Source organism: Pongo pygmaeus, chromosome 3 (assembly GCF_028885625.2).
Source record: "Pongo pygmaeus isolate AG05252 chromosome 3, NHGRI_mPonPyg2-v2.0_pri, whole genome shotgun sequence".
NCBI classification, from domain to species: domain Eukaryota; kingdom Metazoa; phylum Chordata; class Mammalia; order Primates; family Hominidae; genus Pongo; species Pongo pygmaeus.
In genome coordinates, this window is record NC_072376.2 from 15,455,708 (window position 1) to 15,476,286 (window position 20,579).

General features: G+C 39.8%; 1 pseudogene; it reads right to left on the bottom strand.

Annotated features, from left to right (window-relative positions):
• The window catches only part of LOC129034516 (zinc finger E-box-binding homeobox 2-like), a 78,061-nt pseudogene extending 61,700 nt beyond the window's left edge, over positions 1 to 16,361 (bottom strand).
• Positions 16,362 to 20,579: the final 4,218 nt, after the last annotated feature.

Below are 20,579 nucleotides of genomic sequence, written 5' to 3' on the forward strand. Positions count from 1 at the left end.
AGAATTGCTTGAACCTGGGAGGCGGAGGTTGCAGTGAGCTGAGATTGCACCGTGGCACTCCAGCCTGGTGACACGGTGAGACTCTGTCTCAAAAAAAAAAAAAAAAAATCAAAGAAATCACTGGATCAATAATATTTATTGTCTTGGCAAATCGTAGCATCCTCGTGGAGGGAAAGGAAAGGGGCTAGACAATCTTCAGCCTCACAAGCAAAGCCCTGAGCAAGAAACCTTCACGAATTCTTTCCCATGTTTCATAACAAGTCTGTGCCGAAGGCATCAAGATTTCCATTTTACAGATGAGGACACTGGGACTTAGGAGGCACAGGTGGAGTACGTTGCAATCCACCTAAATCCCTGGATCCCAAGCCCATCCTCCTGCTGTGTGGCCACTCCCCCACCCTTGCCTGGTACTTATGGTTTAGTCTTTGTAGACTCCCGTGGACACCCCTTGCAAACTCAGGAAACCCCCAAGCCATGCACACACATTCCTAAAAGTGTCTCATAATTTAGCCTTTTATCCTTCATCAGGACTTGTCAAATCCTGGTCTTAAGAAACAAAGCAGAACTGGCTTTCTGCTAGGTCATTTTTGCAGAGCAGCATTTGTTTTCTGTATATCACTGGTTTTCTAGCACTTCCTGGCTGCTCACAGCATTCTTTCTGTCATTCCTCTTTAAGATTCCACTTTGATTTCTCCCGTGGAGAAAAATCTTGCTTTTAAAAGTCACAGGAAAAAAAAAACCCTATTCGGATATGGCCTTGATTTAAAATTAGAGGAATAATTTGCAAAGCTCCTGTTGGAAAGAGATGCATGCTCTCATGCTCTACTTGTGGTTCTGTTCCTTGAAACAACTATTTTGCAGAGGAATTATGAAACCCCTTTAAACTTTGTCATTAATTATACTTTCAGAAATCTATCTTAAAAATAATAGTTTCAAAGGCAGAAAGAATTTCATGAGTGAAGAGACTCACTACTGTGTTGTTTTTGGTGGAGGTGAAAAAGGGGAAACATTTAACCGTCTAAAAACTAGATATAATGTATCTACTAATGAATATTATGAACTATTAAAAATGATTTTTATGGAAGTTTCAACTTTCATGTGAAAAACTGAATATATCTATTTACATAATTTCTTCTCCAAATCTCACAAAAATGATAGTAATGGGATTTAAACAAGCATAAGACCATATAGTCCAAGAGAATGAGAGAAGAGACTAAAGCAGATGAGAGATGGCAGCACAGCTTAAAAAGCTGGACAGCAAGTTGACTTTTGGTAATGAGTTATGTGGCTGAGAAAGCTGAGCCCTAAGTGCCCACTGGGATGAAGATAAGAAGGAAACAGATCCAATTCAGAGAGCCCTGGAAGGCCTCAGAGACTCGAGGCATCAGGCAGCATTGGGGGGAAAGAATGTGTGGAGCTGAAGGCAAGGAGTGCAGGTGAGTTTTCATGGAAGCAGTAAGCCTGGATCTTTTCCCCAAATAGGCAATTCTCCCGAATCACCTCTGCAGAAGATCGGAGGTTTACTCTCAGCAAAAATTAAACCAGACAAATTCCAGATTTGGGGACCTGAGACATAAAATAGGAACAGAGAGGAGCCTCATCAGAAAGAAAAAAACAGAGACTGAGTGGGAGTTAACTAACATACTGTACTGTGAAGATCTCAGCCTCCTCTTCCCAACTGTGCGAAGAATGCTAGCAGGCCAGCTCATAGCGCCTGACAGTACACTGAAGAATTCTCTAGGTAGCAACTAGGAAGTCCCTCTCTTCCCCCAAATCTGCAGATTCTGATAGTTGGGGGAATCTTACATAATGACCAGGTCCAAGTCCTGTCACTGTATGGTGAAGTTCACTACTTGCTAAGCCTGGCCCATATGCAGAAGGCCCAGATGGCTTTTTAATGGCCCATCCTCAAATAAGAACAGATGGGTGAGGATCACCTGACATTTGCAGAAATCATATAATATGAAAGGTAGGCGCCAAAACGAGCTGTCAACAAAAAGAAACAGAAAACAGTGCGGCAAATGAAGAAATTTAAAAAAGCCCCCAAATTAATAATAGTTACTTAGGAAGGTAAAACAAGATATTATACTTATGAAAAAATTTAAAGGAATATTTATAAAATTTTAAAAAGAACTTCTTAAAGTCAAAAATATGAGAGTAGAAATATTAAAAATTCAACAAAACTGTTGGAAAGTAAAATTGAAGTAATCTCCCAGAAAGTAGAACAAAGAGAGAAAGATGTATAAAAAACACAGGCAAGCTCCAAAAAGAAGGGACAGAGAAAAAAAGGAGGGATCTATGGAAATAGGGTAAGAAAATTTCCCAGATTTTAAAGGGCACACTATGAAGGTTTTTTAAAATGACCTTTATCAAGTCATATTTGAATGAAATTTCAAAACACTGGAGATAAAGAAAGAATACTGAAATCTCCCAAAGACGAAAGCAGTGCTCAGGCAGAGGATTAGGGATCAGAATGACATCAGACTTCTCAATAGCAACACTTGAAGTTAGGGGACAAAAGAGTAACTTTAAGTTCAGAGTGGAAATGAATTTCATTCCAGAATTCCGTATCTAGAAAATAATTATTAAAATGTGGTGCTGGAATAAAGACATTTTCAGGTGTGCAAGTTCTCAATAATCTTACTTCTCCTACTCCCTTTCTGAGAAGAAAGTGATTCACAACAAAAAAGGAATAAGACAAGAAGTTGGGGGATGTGAAATTCTGAAAAGGCTCAGTTACACAGAAGACCAATGATATAGTTTGGATATTTGTCCCTGCCCAAATTTCATGTTGAATGTCATCCCCGATATTGGAGGTGGGGCCTGGTGGGAGGTGATTGGCTCATGACGGTGGATTTCTCATGAATGGTTTAGCACCATCCCCTCAGTGCTGTCCTCTGGATAGTGAGTTCTTGTGAGATCTGGCCATTTAAAAGTACGTGCCCCCTCTCTCTTGCTCCTGCTCTGGCCATGTGACATGCCTTTTCCCCCTTCACCTTCTGCCATGATTGTAAGCTTTCTGAGTCCTCCCTAGAAGCCGAGTAGATGCCAGTACCATGCTTCCTGTAAAGCCTGCAGAACCATGAGCCAATTAAATCTCTTTTATTTACATATTATCCAGTCTCAGATATCTCTATATAACAATGCAAGAATGGCCTAATACAAGCAGGGAGAGGATTCACAGGGTGATGGAGAAGAGACATTCAGGGAAGACAGTTTTGCAGCCACCTTAGCCAGCTCCTGGTCTAGACTGGGACCAAAGGTCAGAGAGCTGCAGAGGAGGGTCACCAACATAAATACAACTGACAGCTGTGTGGTATTCAGAGGGTTTGAAAGAGCATTTGTGATGGGCGCATAGGAAATTAAGCAAATTAAATACAAGGTAACTATTAACTTGAAGGAGAACAAAAAGTTTCAGAAAGGAGAACTAAGGAGTTACAAATAATAGTTATGCAGAATCCATCAGATAAACACTAACACATAGTGGAACAAATATCTCTCTATATCTACATTGGAGAGATGGAGGGAAGGGAGGGTGTGTGTGTGTGTGTTTGTGTGTGTGTAAAGAGAATGAGAGCTAAATTTCTAGAAGGAAGGTAATGTCTAAACCTGCGAAATTAAGAAATAGCAGGTAAGCATTATGAGAGGCTGCTGTTTGTCCTCCAATATCTGTTTCCCTCTGAAGATTTATCAAATGTACATCTGCAAAGGCCTGGAGCTCCAAACTGGTGCAGAAGCTGCAGAATCTTACCTATTGTGGCCTCAGATGACAAACATATCACAAAAGATTAAAAGAAATTTTGTGACTGTCTACACAGCTGAAGATCTCCTGTGGATTGAAGGAGAAGGTGTCCCATTGATGACTACAGTGTTGAGAAATCAACACTATGTACGAGGAATTCCAAGATATATTTTTATTTGATATGGCAAAATGAGATAATGTGATCTTTCATGAATTTCAGTATTATGATGGAAATCAGACTCACTAACAAAAGTAATCACAGCACTCAGACTGAGAGCTGTAGTAGAATAAAACAAGGAGCACTGTAGAGGCAAAGAGGAAGAGCCCAGCCCATCCTTGGAGTCCAGTGATTTATACACAATACTTTAAGCCCCAGCTTGGAAAATGCCAATCTTCAAATTCCAGGGAATGCCATTGTTATACTGTGAAGTAATGGGGTGAAAATAAATAGCCTCAGGAAAAGTTCAGATAAATGAATGGGTGGTCACGCTAGAGATGAGCATTTTGAGAGGATATTGAAGATGTTTAGAACACCCTTTGTTGGGATAGGTTCACAAAAGTTAACTTCCTAGGTATGTGCTCCTGTCTTTTAAGTTAGGCAGTCAAACGGAAACCAGTGCTTCCAACCTTCCAACAAATTAGCCCTTGTTGCTACTATGAGTTGAAAATACAGAATGTCACCCACTGTGTGCCCCAGAATTGCAGACTTAGGGTTACAAGAGGCCTTAGGTGTTCCTTCCAGACTGGCCGGGCTCCAATGAGTTGGTAGCTTCACTTTGGACTAATCTAATCATATTATTATATGTGTGTGTGTATTAGTTTATTCTCATGCTGCTATGAAAAAATAAATGAGACTGGGTCATTTATAAAGGAAAGAGGTTTAATTGACTCACAGTTCCACAGGGCTGGTGAGGCCTCAGGAAACTTACAATCAGGGTGAAAGCGGAAGCAAACACTTCCTTCCTCACATGGTCGCAGGAAGGAGAAATGCAGAGCGAGGTGGGGAAAACCCCTTATAAAACAATCAGATCTCATAAGAACTCACTCACTATCATGAGAACAGCATGGGAGAACTGCCCCCATAACCTAATCATCTCCCACGAGGTTCATCCCACCATACGTGGGTATTATGGGAACTACAATTCAAGATGAGATTTGGGTGGGGCACAGCCAAACCATATCAGTGTGTATGTATGTATATATAATACATGATATTACACTACCTGTGTTACACTAAAATATGGCATTACATATTACACTAGGAGTCTCTCCTACTGGAACCCCTTGTGGGCAGGAATGTTCTTATCATCTGGTTTATTAGTTCCAGATTGTCAAGCAGAAACATGAACTGTACAAATGGGTCTTTGGTAACCTCACTCTGACATACTCTGCTGTCTCTCCTAGCCCAGACACGAGGAATCTAGGTGTTTAGAAATGCCCCTCTGGAGAATAGATGTGTTGAAGGGAAAAGCTTCAGTAATGAAAATAAAGCTGAAGATGAGTAAACTATATTCTGTAAAATGGATTATCTAGATCCATACTACTTTTTGTGTGGATATCTCATGGCCATACCCTGACCTGTGGTGATGTCTCCTTAATGGTTTCTATTTAGTATCAGCTGTGCTAGGGTCATCAAGAAAAGTACTGAACGACTCTGATGAAACCTCTAACATTGCCAGTAAGAAAAGTAAGGAATAGAAGGATTAAGTGTTTTTCATGGTCACCCAGAGCTGACAGGAACAAAGTCTTTTTCCTGCCTGTTCAATCTTCAAATTATGAAGTTTCTTGTAGTTGGAGATAAATAGATCTTTTACCATGAAGCTCTAGTGCCTCTGAAGCTATAGTCTGAGAACATTCTCCATCATAGCCACTTCATTCAGTCAATGGTTGCCTTGGTTAATACTGTAGTCTATTTGATTGTCATAATTTACATAAAATATTAAACCAACCAAAAACCCCAGATCATTTATGTTGTGGTCTAGTCACATGCATGAACATAAAACTCAATCTCGTGACCATGAGTATGAATAAAGACAATTTTCCTTTTGGAGTGGTATCCTAGCATCAGAGGATGTCCATTTGCCTGGAACACCTCCAAAAGCACCTGCCGTTAAAGTAGGGGTTAGCAAACTATGGCCCATGGAACAAATTCATCCCACTGCCTGGTTTTGTAAATAAAGTTTTATTGGAACACAACCACTCCCACCCATTCTTTTACATATAGCTCCTTTCACAAATGACAGAGTTGAGTAGTTATGGCAGGGACTAAAATATTTATTACCTGGCCTTTACAGAAGGTGTTTGCCAAACTCTGTATTAGAGCATGCTTTCTTGTTAGGAAGCCTGGGTGCCCCTCTAATGTTGACTGATTTTAAATTGGCTACAGTCTCTTTTCAATGTTACCTCTCTGACTACAGAAACATCAAGGGGAAAGAAAAGCCATCATGAACAGAAGTTTTCAAGTATGACTGAGCAGAATTACCTGGGGAACATTTACAATAGAAATTTCTGGACCCATTCCCAGAGATCATGATTCAGTAGGTCTGGAGTAGGGCCTTGGAAACTTACTTTGATACAAATGATTCTGGTGCACAGCCAGGAGTGAGAAACTTGAGGAAAGCACATGGAAGCTGGAAATGAAACAAGCAGGAAGTGAATTCTGATTCAGTCTTGCTTTGTAAACTTGGGTGAAGTGCTTCACTGAGCCTCAGTTACCTCATCTGTAAAGTGGAAATAACAATTTTTCCTTCACAGGGCTGTTCTGAGGACCAAAGAAGACAATAGTTATAAAATGTCCAGCACTGTGTTTGCACAGAGTAGACACTTGGTTAATGGTCCCTTCTTTTCCTCCACTGGAGAATCCAGTGCCTTGGAAAGCACACCAGTTTGATTTTCTTCATTTTGTCTTGTGTATTACGTTTCCACTTCTGTTTATGTTAATTTTGCTCTTGTCAAACTATTCCCCAATCCACAAGTCCTTCTCCATGTATATTAAAGCTAGAAGTGTTTAATTTTTTTTTTTTTTAACAAATTTGTTTCTCTGAGAGACACCCAGAGAACTGAATGACCCTAAATGGCTTGTTAGCCATGTGACTGCCAATGGTCTTGATTAATTCTGCAAAACATAATTAAGGCCAAGTTTTTAAGTACCTTTAGTGATTTTCTTAAAAACCTTGACATAAGATGATAGACTTTACACATTGAGAAGAAAATCCATTGGACAAATTGAGATAAGTTTTGTGAGAATCTCTTTCTTTAGAAATGGAAAGACATGGTATTAGTTTTTCTTTCAACGTCTGGTAGAATTAAGCAGTGAATCCATCAAGTTCTGGGCTTTTCTTTGATGAGAGACTGTTTATTACACTTCAATCTCATTGCTCATTATTAGTTTGTTGAAGTTTTCTGTTTCTTCATGTTCGATCTTGGAGTTTGCATGTGTCCAGGAATTTATCCATTTCTTCTAGGTTTTCCAACTTGTTGGTATATAGTTGTTCCTAATAGTTTCTAAGGATTCTTTGTGTTTCAGTAGTCTCAGTTGTTAGTCTCCTTATTTATTTCTAATTTCATTTAGGTCTGTGCTCTGTTTTTCTTAATCTACCTAATGGCTTGTCAATTTTATTTATCTTTTCAAAAAACCAACTTTTAATTTTGCTGATCTTCTGTATTTTTTGTCTCAATTTCATGTATTTCCACTCTGATTCTTATTATTTATTTTCCTTTACTAATTTTGAGTCGGTTTGTTCTTGCTTTTCTAGTTCCTTGAGGTGCAACATTAGATTATTCAGTTGAAGTCTTTCTACTTTTTTGGTATGAGTGTTTATTGCTATAAATTTCCCTCTTAGTGCTGCTTTTGCCGTATCCCACAGATTTTAGGATGTTGCATTTCCATTTTTATTTGTTTCAGAAATTTAAAAAATTTCTTTCTTAATTTCTTTACTGACCCATTGATCATTCAGGAACATGTTGTTTGATTTCCATGTGTTTGTATGTTTTCTGGTGTTCCTCTTGTTATTGATTTCTAGTTTTATTCCACTGTGGTCAGAAAAGAAATTGATATGATTTTGGGATTTGTTGAGGCTCATTTTGTGGCTTAAGATATGGTCTGTTCTGGACAATGTTCCATGTGTGGATAAAAATAATGTGTACTGTTCAGCAGTTGGGTGATTTGTTCTGTAAATGTCAGTTGGGCCTATTTGGTCTAGTGTATAGTTTAACTCCTATGTTGCTTTGTTGATTTTCTGTCTTGGTCTCTTTGTCTTAGCATCCTGACTAATTGAGAGTAAGCCATCTGTGAGTAACGGACACTGTCGATGTTTTGCTCACCTGTCCTCCTGTCCCCTCTAAGTTAACTGGCAGTCCCAGTAGACTTCTCAGCGTGCTAACATCTTCCCACTTCAAGCAGCAGATTGTTCATCTGCTTCACCTGAGACCTTTCTCAGCCCCTTAGGAGCTTTCTCTCCAGGAGTCAAACACAACCTGGCAGTATGGGGTAGTGGATAATAACCCAAAGTCACCTGTCTGCAGTGGGACAATGCTGTGGGGTGTTCTACTTGATGCCTCAGAGGGTCACCACAGGGATTGAGTCTCAGTTGCCCAACATGTTTATCTGCTCTTTGACGTACTCTTTACTGGCTTTTCTTTCTTCCCTGTCTCAGATTTCTCACTTCCTCACAGGACGTGTGGGATCATCTCCCAGGTGAACTACCAGTTCCTAAGTATTTGTCTGAAGGTACGCTCTTGTGAAAATCAAAACTAAGATCAGTTTGGACCCAGGACATAACACAGGCCATGGTCTGGCTTTAAACAGGCCGCTTTAAATTTGCCTGTGCATTTCTAGCTTTAGCTTCTTTTTTGCAAGGGGAGCTTAATTATTAGGATCACAGCTGAGGCCCAAGATATAAGAGAAATAGCCTCTGAGCTCCAAGTTACGTCTATTCTGAATCTCTTGCACTTTGTTCACAGGTGAGCATCTTTAGGCCTCTCTTAGGACCCGCTTATTTTTTTCTTTGCATTGATGTAACAAACTTGTCTAAATAATTCCCAAATTTATAAATGTTAAAAGCAGCAAATTATAGAAAATTCAGAGGTTGCTATTAGTACTGCTGCAAATATGGTTGTTACTAGCCTGCTGGTAAACAAGAAGACGTAAATTGCTCACAGTAAAAAGCACAGTAGTTTATGACCATTAAGTGAAGGGATGTGTAATCCTACATACATACAGACTCCAAGGGTTTTTTTTCTATTTTAGCCTAGTACAATAACTGATTGTGATGGTTAATTTTATGTGTCAACCTGTCTGGGTCATGGTGCCCAGATACGTGGTCAAACATTATTCTAGATGTTTCTGTGATGTGTTTTTGAATTACATTTAAATCAGTAGATTTCAAGTAAAGCAGTCCCTCTATGATGTGAGTGGGCCTCATCCAATGAATTGAAGGCCTGAGCAGAAAAAAAAAACAACTGATCTCCTCTGAGCAAGAGAGAATTCTGCAGCACGTGGCCTTTGGTCTTGATCTATATCGGCTTTTTTTCTGGGTCTTCAGCCTGCTGGCCCTCTCTGCAGATTTTGGACTTGCTAGCCTCTGTAATTGTGTGAGCAAATTCTTTAAAATAAGTATCTTTCTCTACATACACATATACATTCTGTTGATTCTGTTTCCCTGGAGAACCCTAATACACTGATATTTATAATAATTTACCTCTTTGTTCAACACCTATTTATTGAGCACTTATTATGTGCCAAGTACCATTCTAGGAACTTGGAATGGATTATTAAACAATACAGGGTCTTACAGATTAAGACCCGACCCTGGTGTGCTTTTATTCTAGTGGGGGAAGATAAATGGTAAAAAGTAAACATGAAGCATTAAATTATGTTCTAACATGCTAGAAGTGATAAGTGCTATAGAAAACAAAAGTAAAAGGAAGACAGTGTGAGGAGACATTTGGTCATTAGAGAAGGTTAAAATATAATCAATATATTGGGAAAGTAGATAACTATGAAAGACTCACAAATGTGCAAATTGCTTAATTAAGCTTTTAATTTTGAGGTAATTATAGATAAATGTGCAGTTTTAAGAAATAATATAAAAAGATCCTATGTACCCTTTATCCAGTTCCCCACTGTGGTAACATCTTACAAATCTATACTAAAGATCACAACTGGCTATTAACACAGATGCAGTCAAGATACACAACAGGTGCATCACTACAGGTATTTCTCCTCCTGCCTTTTTATGACCACACACCCATTCATTTCTTTCTTAACCATTACTATAATTTTATCATTTTGAGGATGTTATATAAAAGGGCCTTATGGTGTGCAAGCTTCCAGAATTGGCTTTTTTCATTTGGCATAGATCCTTGACAATTCATTCATGTCATTGTGTATATCAATAACTCATTCCTTTTTATTGCTGAGTAGTATTCATGGTATTGATATACCACAGTTTGTCTCCCATTCACCCATTGAAGGGCATCTGAGTTGTTTCCTGTTTGGGGCTATTATGAATCAATTCGCTATAATTGTCCATGTACACATTTTTATGTGAACATATATTTTTATTACTTCATAATGAATGCCTAGCAGGTGCAGTTCGATGATCCTATGGTAGTTACGTGTTTAGTTTTGTAAGAAACTGTCAAACTCTTCCAGAGTAGCTGTGCCATTTAAAATTCCCATCAGCAATGTATGAGTTATTCAGTTTCACTGCTTCCTCACCAGCATTTGGTATTATAACTATTTTTAATTTCAATCATTCTGATAAGTGTGTAATGATATCTCATCGTGGTTTTCATCTGTACTTGACTAATGGTTAATGACCTTCCATATCTTTTCATGTGCTTATTTGCCACCTGTATATCCTCTATAGTGAAATGTTTCTTCATGTCCTTTGCCCATTTTCTAACTAGATTGTTTAGGTTTTTTTTTTTAACTTCAGAGTTTGGAGAAATATCTGCATATATATATACTTACCAGTCCTTTACTAGCTATGTGGTTTACAAATATTCTCTCACAGTCTGTAGCTTGTTTTTTCATCCTTTTAACAGGATCTTTTGCAGAACAAAAGCTTTTACTTTTGATGGAATTCAGTTTACCAATTTCTCCTTTTATGATTCATGCTTTTGCTGTCAAGTATAAGATCTCCTTGCCTAACCCTAAATCCTGAAGATTCTTATCCTCTGTTTTTTCTTATAAGTTTTGTAGCTTTATGTTTTACATTTAAGTTTATAATTTTGAATTAATATTTGTATTAGGTATGAAGCTTAGGTCAAGTTTCATTGTTTTTCCTATGGATTCAATTGCTTCAACACCATTTGTGAAAAGTCTCCATTTCTTTCGTTGAATTGCTTTTGTATAACTTTGTCGAAGATCAGATAGGGATATATTTGTGGACCTATTTCTGGATTTTTATTCTCTTCTATTGATCTATGTATCTATCCCTCCACCAAGACCACACAATCTTAACTACTGTAGCTATATAATATGTCTTGAAATCAGGAGGACTGATTCCTTCCACTTTATTATTTTGCAAAATGGTTTTAGCTATTCTAGTTCCTTTACTTTTTCATTTAAATTTTAGAATGAACCTATCCATGCTTACAAAAAATCTTGCTGGAGTTTTTATGGGAATTGCATTAAATGTGTGTATCAATTTGAAGAGAATTGATGTATTTATTGTGTCGCTTTTTTCAAATCATGAACTCAGCATGTCTCTCCATTTATTTTGATCTGTAATTTATTTCATCAGTGTTTTGTAATTTTTAGCATACAAGCCCTGTGTATGTTTTGTTAGATTTAAAACTAAGCATTTTTATTTTTCAATTGCAAATGGTATTTATTGCCTTTTAATTTTCAGTGTCTGTTGGGACAATTTTAATTTCTTTATTTCCATTCTCATTTGTATGTCTTTTATTTCCATTGTTGTTGTTTGTTTTCACCTTACAGCACTGGCTAGAACTTCCATCCCTGTGGTGAATAAGAGTGATGAAAGTGGACACCATCGTATTATTGAATTGAAGGGATGAGTGCCACCTTATTACTGTCAGGTGTGGGAAGAAGTTCCACTTCCCCACTCGGCCTCCATTGACACCCAATGCTGGGAAGGTCCTCATTACTAGTGAGTAAGGTGAGAGCTCCAGATCTTCACTGAGCTTCCACTGATACCTCCTTGGCTGGAAGAGGTAGGAATACCTTCTTACTTCTCCCCACATAACCCCCACCAACATCATGGTGGAGAGGTGGAGGGCCAGCCCCACTACCACTGGGTTGTATTGGAAATCCTAACTTTCCACTAAGCCTCCTTGGACACCAGCTTAGTGTGGAGTGGGAGGTGCACCCAGTTACTTCCATGTGGGGTGCTACTACTGCCCAGCAAAGATGAAGGTCCTATTTTTATATTCAGCCTCCTTTGTTATCCTCTGTCTCCCAGTGGGGAACTGGGGAGCCTCATTACATCTCAATTAGGGTAGAAATCTAGGCTTTCTACTGGACCTTTGCAAACATGAGTGGAGCACAGAATTTTCTGCTGGGTTTGGCTGGAGATGAGCTGCTATTTTCTGGAAGTTTTCTGACTTGAAAGATGGAAGCTTGGTTCGCTTGTTGGGTTGCCCTGTTCTGGTCCTTTGGTGGAGGAAGCAAGCTTCTGTTGGGCTTTATTTTGTCTGTGCTTGCTCACATCTATGGGCTGCTGGCTTCCTGAGGAACAGTTTGGGATATATAAGGGAAGGAGCTTGGGCCCTGAGTTCCCTAGCTGACCTATCTTCTTCTCTCTACTTTTCATAGCTTTCTCATATTTATTTTACCTATAACATCCAAGGTTTTAAGTGTACTTAACAGAAGGAATAGGAAAAAGCACATTCACTTCATCTTCTCCAAAGTTGAAGTCCTTCATAAGTTTTTTAAATTTTCTATAGCTAAAATAACTAAATTTTTAGTTATCTAGAAAACTTTCCTATCCAAAGTGACTCATCAAGGACAGCTGTAAAATTTCGTTTCACCGCCTATGTTATTAAACTGGAGATTTCCCCCAGAGTAACATTTACTTTGCTTGGTATTCAGTTATAACTATCAGATATTTAAGGCTGAGTCACCTATTTCTAATAACCAAGGTGATTGCACCAAATAATTACATATACAACATATGAAAGGCAGTCCTCCAGCTGAGGGATCTATGGAACCACAGGTCTGTAGAACTAGAGAGAATGTGAAAATCATTAAATCCTTCTGCACCAAGGGGTGGATATCTGAGTTAGCAGAGCAGGAGTTGAAAGTGCAGGTTTTGACATTTTGGCATGGAGTTGGCTGAGCTCAAATTTCTACCCTGTGTTTATAAGCTGGGTGACTTTAGGCAACTTATTTGATCTTATTTTTCCTCAGTTTCTATTATTTTAAAATGGAGATTATAATCATACATATTTCAGGGGATTGAGGTATGCAGTAAATAAGTGAGTGTATATGAAACACTTATAACAATTATTGGCACATATAACCATTCAATGAATATTACCTACCATAATTACTCATACAGTGTGATTTAGAGAGATTAGGAAGACTGCTTTCCACCTACTTTCCTGCCTATTTTTCATCAGTAGCTGGGTTTCAACCACTGAGTAATTATGTAGGTGAAGGTATGGGCCCTATTAAATGCAAATGTCACAAGGCCTAATGTATTATTCTGAAGGCATCTATACCTTGTATTAGAGAGGTCTAGCTATTGCCTCAGCCGTTGATGGCAGAGGCCCAAGATGACAGTGGCTTAAAGAAAGATGGAAGCTTGGTTTGCTCTCATCTAAAAGTTCAGGTGGTCTGGAAGTTCTGGTCTGCAAAATTACCAGGGCCCAGGCAGCTTCTGTCTCATTGCTCTGCCATTTCTAACACGTTGTCCTTGTCTCCATGGTGCTAGATGGCTCATCCTGTATCCATCCACCAAGCATCAGGATGGAGCAGAGACTAAGCGGGAAAGGATCTGCCTTCCTTTTAAGCACATGTCTCCAAAGAAGCCAGCATCACTCCCACTCACATCCCATTGGCCAGATATATGTCACCTGGCCACATGTAGCTGCAAGTCAGGCTGGGCATGGATTTCTTCAATGCAGTTGACTATGAGACTATCTAAAAATGCAGTTAATATGGAAGGAGAGTTTGCCCCACACTACAAGGTGGATTAGTGTATCTTCTACTGTCTACCTTAAAACCTGTGAAGAATCTTCCTGATTCAAGCCCTGTATCCTCACTCTGTCTTCTTATTTGCCTTGCGTATAAATAGTACCTCCTTCTGCTCTCATCAAAAGCCAGCATTACCAGGGCAACAGGGAGAAAAGTCAGTTGTCTCTGTTTTAGGGCAAAAGCTCACCTTCTTTATCATTCTTGGCTAACAATACTCACATAGGTTTTGAAAACCTTGGTTATGCTGGCTTTGTGATGTTGGAATAATAACTAATAAATCTCCTTAAACCGGTGGTTTTCAACTGGGGTAATTTTGCTCCCCAGGAGACATTTGGCAATGTCTATAAGCATTTTTGGTTGTCCCAGTTGAGGGAGAGGGCTGTTTTAGTGGGTAGAGGCCAGGAATATGGCTATATATCCTACAATGCACAGAACAGCACCAACTTATAAAAACATTATCTGGTCTGAAAATATTAATGGTGTTGTGGCAGATAAGTTCTGCTCTAAGCTTTAGTTTCTTTCCAGAAAACTGGGATAAAATAGCACCTGCTTCACAGGTTATACATGAGGAGGCTCTGAACCAGCACTTGCAAAGGATTTAGCCGAGTGCCTAGCCCGTGGTGGGTTCCAGACAACCTCTGTCCTCAGGGACTCTTAATCTTCTCCTTGTTTTATCTGACTTCTCTGCACTCATCTTCTTGCAATCTTTATTATTATTATTTTTAATTTTAGATTCAGAGGGTACATGTGGAAGTTTGCCACCTGGGTATATTGCATAATGCTGATGTTTGGGCTTCTAATGATCTTGTCACCCAGGTAGTGAACACAGTACTCCCAATTGGCAGTTTTTCAGTCCTTTTCCACTCCCTGCCTCCCTCTCTTTGGAATCTCTAGTGCTTACTTTCCTATCTTTGTGTCTGTGTGTATCCAGAGTTTAGCTCCCACTTACAAGTGACAACACATGGTATTTGGTTTTGTTTCTGCATTACCTGGCTTAGTATAAATGGCCTCCAGCTGCATCCATGTTGCTGCAAAGGACATGATTTCATTCTTTTTATGGCTGCATAGTATTCCATGGTGTGTATGTACCACATTTTCTTTATCCAGCTGCCACTTATGAGCACCTAGATTATTCCATGTCTTTGCTATTGTGTTAGTGCTGGGATGAACATGTGAGTGCATGTGTCTTTTTGGAAGAACAATTTATTTTCCTTTGAGTAAATACCCAGTAATGGAGTTGCTGGGTCAAATGGTAGTTCTATTTTTAGTTATTTGAAAAATGTCCAAACTGCTTTCCATGGTGGCTGAACTATTTGCGTTTTAACCAGCAGTGTATAACGTCTTCTTGTAATCTTTAATTCATAGTATGTATGTCTCTTGGGAAGGGGAAATGAGGGAAATTACATTTTACTGTGGAACTGGTGGACACCAGAATTTTAACATAAATTACTTTATGTAAACATCTCCAAACCACGTGAAGTTGGCATTACTCTCCCCAACTTGGAAATGGGCCAATGAGGCTCAGGGAGATCTCCCAACACCCCGTGAAAACAGAGTTAATCAGTGGCTGAGCAGGGATTCAACGTCATATATGTTTGACCCCAATATGTGTGTTTTGGTTGCAAATTGGCTTTTCCCAGTCCTGTAACTTGGAAATTCTAAAAGGGTAAAGAGGGCCGGGTGTGGTGGCTCATGCCTATAATCCCAGCACTTTGGGAGGCTGAGGCAGGTGGATCACCTGAGGTCGGTGGATCACCTGAGGTCAGGAGTCCGAGACCAGCCTGGCCAACATGGTGAAACCCCCCTCTCTACTAAAAATACAAAAATTAGCTAGGTGGGTGGTGGGTACCTGTAATCTCAGCTACTCGGGAGGCTGAGTCAGGAGACTCGCTTGAACCCTGGAGGTGGAGGTTGCAGTGAGCCGAGGTCATGCCTTTGCACTCCAGCCTGGGCGACAAGAGCAAAACTCAGTCTCAAAAAATAATAAAATAAAACAAAATAAAATGGCAAAGAGAATCTGAAGCACCAGAATGCTCTGGAGGAAGTCAGGAGAGACAGTTGCAGGGAACAAGGATGCAGTCACACTTTTTCCTCAGGTTTGGCTTGTAAAAGCAGCATGTACTTCAACCTGTTTAGGAGACTTGGCCATGTTATTTTGTTCCCACAAAATGGTAGGCAGTGTTATCTTCTTTTTTCCTTGTTGAATCCTAGGAATTGGGTTTATATTAGTATCCTAAGGATGTTTTAAGAAATTACCACAAACTGAGTGAACTAATGCAATAGAAATTTACTCTCTTACAGTTCTGGATGCCAAAATTCTGAAATCAAGGTGTCAGTGGGGCCATGCTCCCTCTAGCCGCTCTAGAGAAGAATCCCTCTTTACCTCTTCCGGCAATTGACGATTGCTGGCAATTCTTGGCATCCCTTGGCTTGTGGCTGCATCACTCCCATGTCTGCCTTTGTCTTCACTGGCTTTCTTCCCTGTGCATCTGCATCTCTGCATCTCTGTATCTCTACATGGACTTCTCATAAGGACAGCAGTCATTGGATTTTTGCTGATTGTAATCCAGCATGACTTCCTCTTAATTTGATTACATCTGCAAAGACTATTTGCAAATGAAGGCACATTCACTGGATTCACTGGTGCTGGGGGTTAGGACTTAATAATAGCTCTTGGAAGGACACAATTCAACCCATGATGGGTCTAAACAATGTTTTATAATTGATATAAAAGCTAAACCATGTTTTCTTAAAACAATTAGAAACTTCTAACTCAGTGGCAACTTTGGGCGTGCAAGAGAGCTCAAAGCAAACTCTCAGTTTCCTGGCAAGAGAGGAGGCCTTCACTATGTCACCCCGTGGAGACTCCTCCTTGATAGTGACATTATTGCAATACATGCAAAACACACAGAAAATCACCTTAGAGTTTGGGAAGGATGAGGATATTTAATGGCAGCAATATAAGTAATTTTTTTTTTTGCCTCTGCATATACTCTTTTTTAATTAAAAAATAAAAATGGAAAAACAGATTGGGGTAAAAGCTCTTTAGTTTTTAGAGGTGATATGAAAGGAGAAAACCTGTATGGCTTCTGGTCTTTATACAGTGTATTGGAACAGAAAGTCTTAATTATACCAATCAAGGCGACATCCTTTTCCACCGAACTGTGCATTATATTTTCCCTTCAAGACAAAGACAAACATTTATGCAATTAAAATAGGCTGATTGAAAAAATCCGTGTCAGGCATAAGCTCAGATTTATACTTTCGGGCTCAAATGACTGGGGGACATTAAAAAAACTGCACAACTGAGCAAAAATGGTCTTTTTTCCGCACATATTTTGAACAGGAAAGAGGAGTTTGCTTTCCCCTGCATTCAGCAACCCAGCTCCCCTCCTCATTAGTCCAGTGCAGAGCTGGGGCTGCTCCCTCAGGTCCTCATCAGCTTACTCAAACATGCTGTAAAATTGATCTGACAGCCCATGAAAGGGAGTTTAGAGGCAGGGAGGGAAGCACATGAGAGAGCTAAGATTTTGGTGACATGGAACTCTGTATTTTCAAGGCTATCGCCATGTTTGCCTAGCAGTAAGGGCTGTGACATTAGCAAGGCCCTCTGATCTTTGGGCTACGAAATTGTTGTGACAGGGGCCCTGTGTGTGTGTGTGTGTGTGTGTGTGTGTGTGTGTTGAGGGGTATCTTATGAGTCTTGAGTTTGAAAATACTTATTTGTAATAATGGGAAAGAAAGTTCTCTGTAATTGAAGGCTGAGTCCTTTTGACATGAAGAGCAAAGACAATTAGCATTTGTTGATCATTTGTTAAATGTCAGATGCTTTCATTTTTTTTCTTTTAATCACCATGATAATCCTTGAGGTTTGTATGATTATTATCCCATTATACAGATTAGGGCACAGAGACCAAGAAAGATATTTGACGTATTTAGCAATCAGAAAAACACAGGCAGAGACGATTTGGAAGTACTCTGGCCATAGGTCCTGGAGTTCCCCAGGAGCGAGTTAGGATGGCTGGGGCCATGGGAAGGTACACCAAGGAATCTTGGGGCAACAACTATTTATAATCACAAAAATATTTCAACTGCCACCAGAGCAAACCAGGTAAGTTGGCTCTGTTTGGGAGAAATGTTTGCTTTCCCTAAGATAAGCAGTTAGTCACATGGTCTGACTTGGGGTTTGAACTCAGCTCGTTTTGCTGCAAATATAATACTCTTTCCAATATGCCACACTGTTTTCTGCTCACTCTATCCTTTCTGTGAGGTCAGAGCCTGCAAATGTGTCTGGAGGAGGAACAGTGGCAGATATTATTGGGGGTGAATGAGGTCAGAGGCTTTCCTGTGAATATCTTTGTCAAGGTGATGGAAAAAGTTTCCAGCAACCTTTAGAATGTGTGTCGTGTATCATGAAGATTGGAGACTACAAAAGAGGAAAAGGTGTTCAGATTCAAAGTTGGATAATTAAAAACAAATATTGTCAACATCAATAATTTTCCCCAGAGTTGTTCCTCCCTTTATGGTATGGAAAGTTTCGAGACCTGTGACCTAGATGGTCTTCTGGGGAGAAGGTAGATATACATGGAGAAAATGCCAACATATTTTATGGTTATGCCAAGCATATTTTGAAAACTTCCGTTAAGATTTTGGTTCGGCCTGGTGCAGTGGCTCACGCCTGTAATCCCAGCACTTTGGGAGGCTGAGGCAGGTGGATCATCAGAGGTCAGGAGTTTGAGACCAGCCTGGCCAACATGCTGAAATCCTGTCTCTAATAAAAATACAAAAAATTAGCCAGGCATGGTGGCGGGCGCCTGTAATCCCAGCTACTCGGGAGGCTGAAGCAGGAGAATCGTTTGAACCTGGGAGGTGGAGGTTGCAGTGAGCCAAGATGGCGCCATTGCACTCCAGCCTGGGCAACAAGAGCAAAACTCCATCTCAAAAAACAAAAAAAAACAAAACAAAAACCAAGATTTTGGTTCCACCACACACAAAAAATAGAGTTTGAAATTTAGCGAATTAGTAGTATTCCATGGCTTTTTCTTTACAGATAGATTCAGGTCTCATAAAAAACTATGCCATCTGTACACATTCTGATATGTACAGCGAAATGCTGTCATTTTCTTTCAACTGGCAACCCCAAGCTACAAACAAAAACATGTTGGTGGAAATTAAAGGAAATGCCCTCTCTATCCAATTGAAACAGAGAGATGTGTAAAATCCTTTCTTTTCTTTTCAAGTAAGGGCACAAAACAGCATTCCCTTCTCTAAACACAATTTACTCACTGGCTTGGAAAAAACAGGCCAAGAATGGACACTTTTTCCTCTCCAGAGATCAGCCTAGCTCTTATCTCTATTTAAAAACCTTTGAATCTGTGCTTCCTGCTGTTATCTTACATTTTTTAATTTCATGTATTTCACTATGCTGTTTTCCTCAGTGAACTAGTACCACCTCTCCCTTCCTTCTTGCAGATTCAAACCTCTTCTGTGATAATCATAGAACTGTAGCATCAGAAGGCAATTCCCTAAGTGTGGTCTGCCCACATCCCTGGTGGTAAGCCAAATGATCATAAGTGGTAGAGCGGCAATTACTTTTAAAAAATTTGACAGTCATATATCTATTTCAATGTATAGCAAATATAGAATTGGAACATCAAACTATGATTTTATAGATATTATTGCCTAGGACCATGCTAAGTTTCAGAAGTGAATCTATTTAGATCAATTAAAATATATTAAGAAAGTAGTGGCATAGGTGGTATGTGACTCTAACAGAGCATAAACCAGTTGGGAGACAATCCTTCCAAGGTCTGAAGTGGCATTCTCACACATGGACTGTGTTCTCAGCAGCTGGGCAGCTAGCTTCTGCTCATGAGGAGCAGAGGTAACTGGAGTAGCATAATCTGCATGAGGATTGAGCAGACCCAAACACAAGTTGAGAGAGGCTGGGCATTAGAAGAGCAAATATCTCTGTTTAAGATTGTTCAGCCTGGCAGCCTGTTCTCAATGTGAACTCAAGAGACTGCTTCCTCTACTTGCCCATGCAAAGCACAAATCTGAGATCTTACCATTCCAATGAGGAAGAGCCACCTGCACCTTGGAGAAATGGAAGCGCATGCAAAAGCCTGAGAACCAGCTGGCTGCAGGCCTGTGCCAGGCCTTTCTGCACTGGGTGTGCCTGGGTTGGGGCAAAAGTCCATGGGGCTGAGCTCAGGCAGGCCAGTGCTCCGTGGTGGTAACAAGAAGGTAAAGGAACAAGAAAAGCTGTTGAACCAGCCATACATTGGCTGTCTTCTGTGGTATTCAGTGCCCTGTTTATGACTGTAAATTGGGTATATCTTTATCACAGCTCTGCTTTTGGGGAAAACAGGAAATATTTCTCCTAAGGAATGGGTTTACACTGAATATTTGGTGTATTCGTTCTCACAGTGCTATAAAGAACTACCTGAGCTTGGGGAATTTATGAAGAAAAGAGGTTTAATTGACTCACAGCTCTGCAGGCTTAACAGGAAGCATGGCTGGGGAGGCCTCAGGAAACTTACAATCATGGTGGAAGGCGAAGGAGAAGCAAGCATGTCTTACCATGGCAGAATAGGAGAGGGGATTGGGGAAGTGCCACACACTTTTAAACTATCAGATCTCATGAGAACTCACTCTCACGAGAACAGC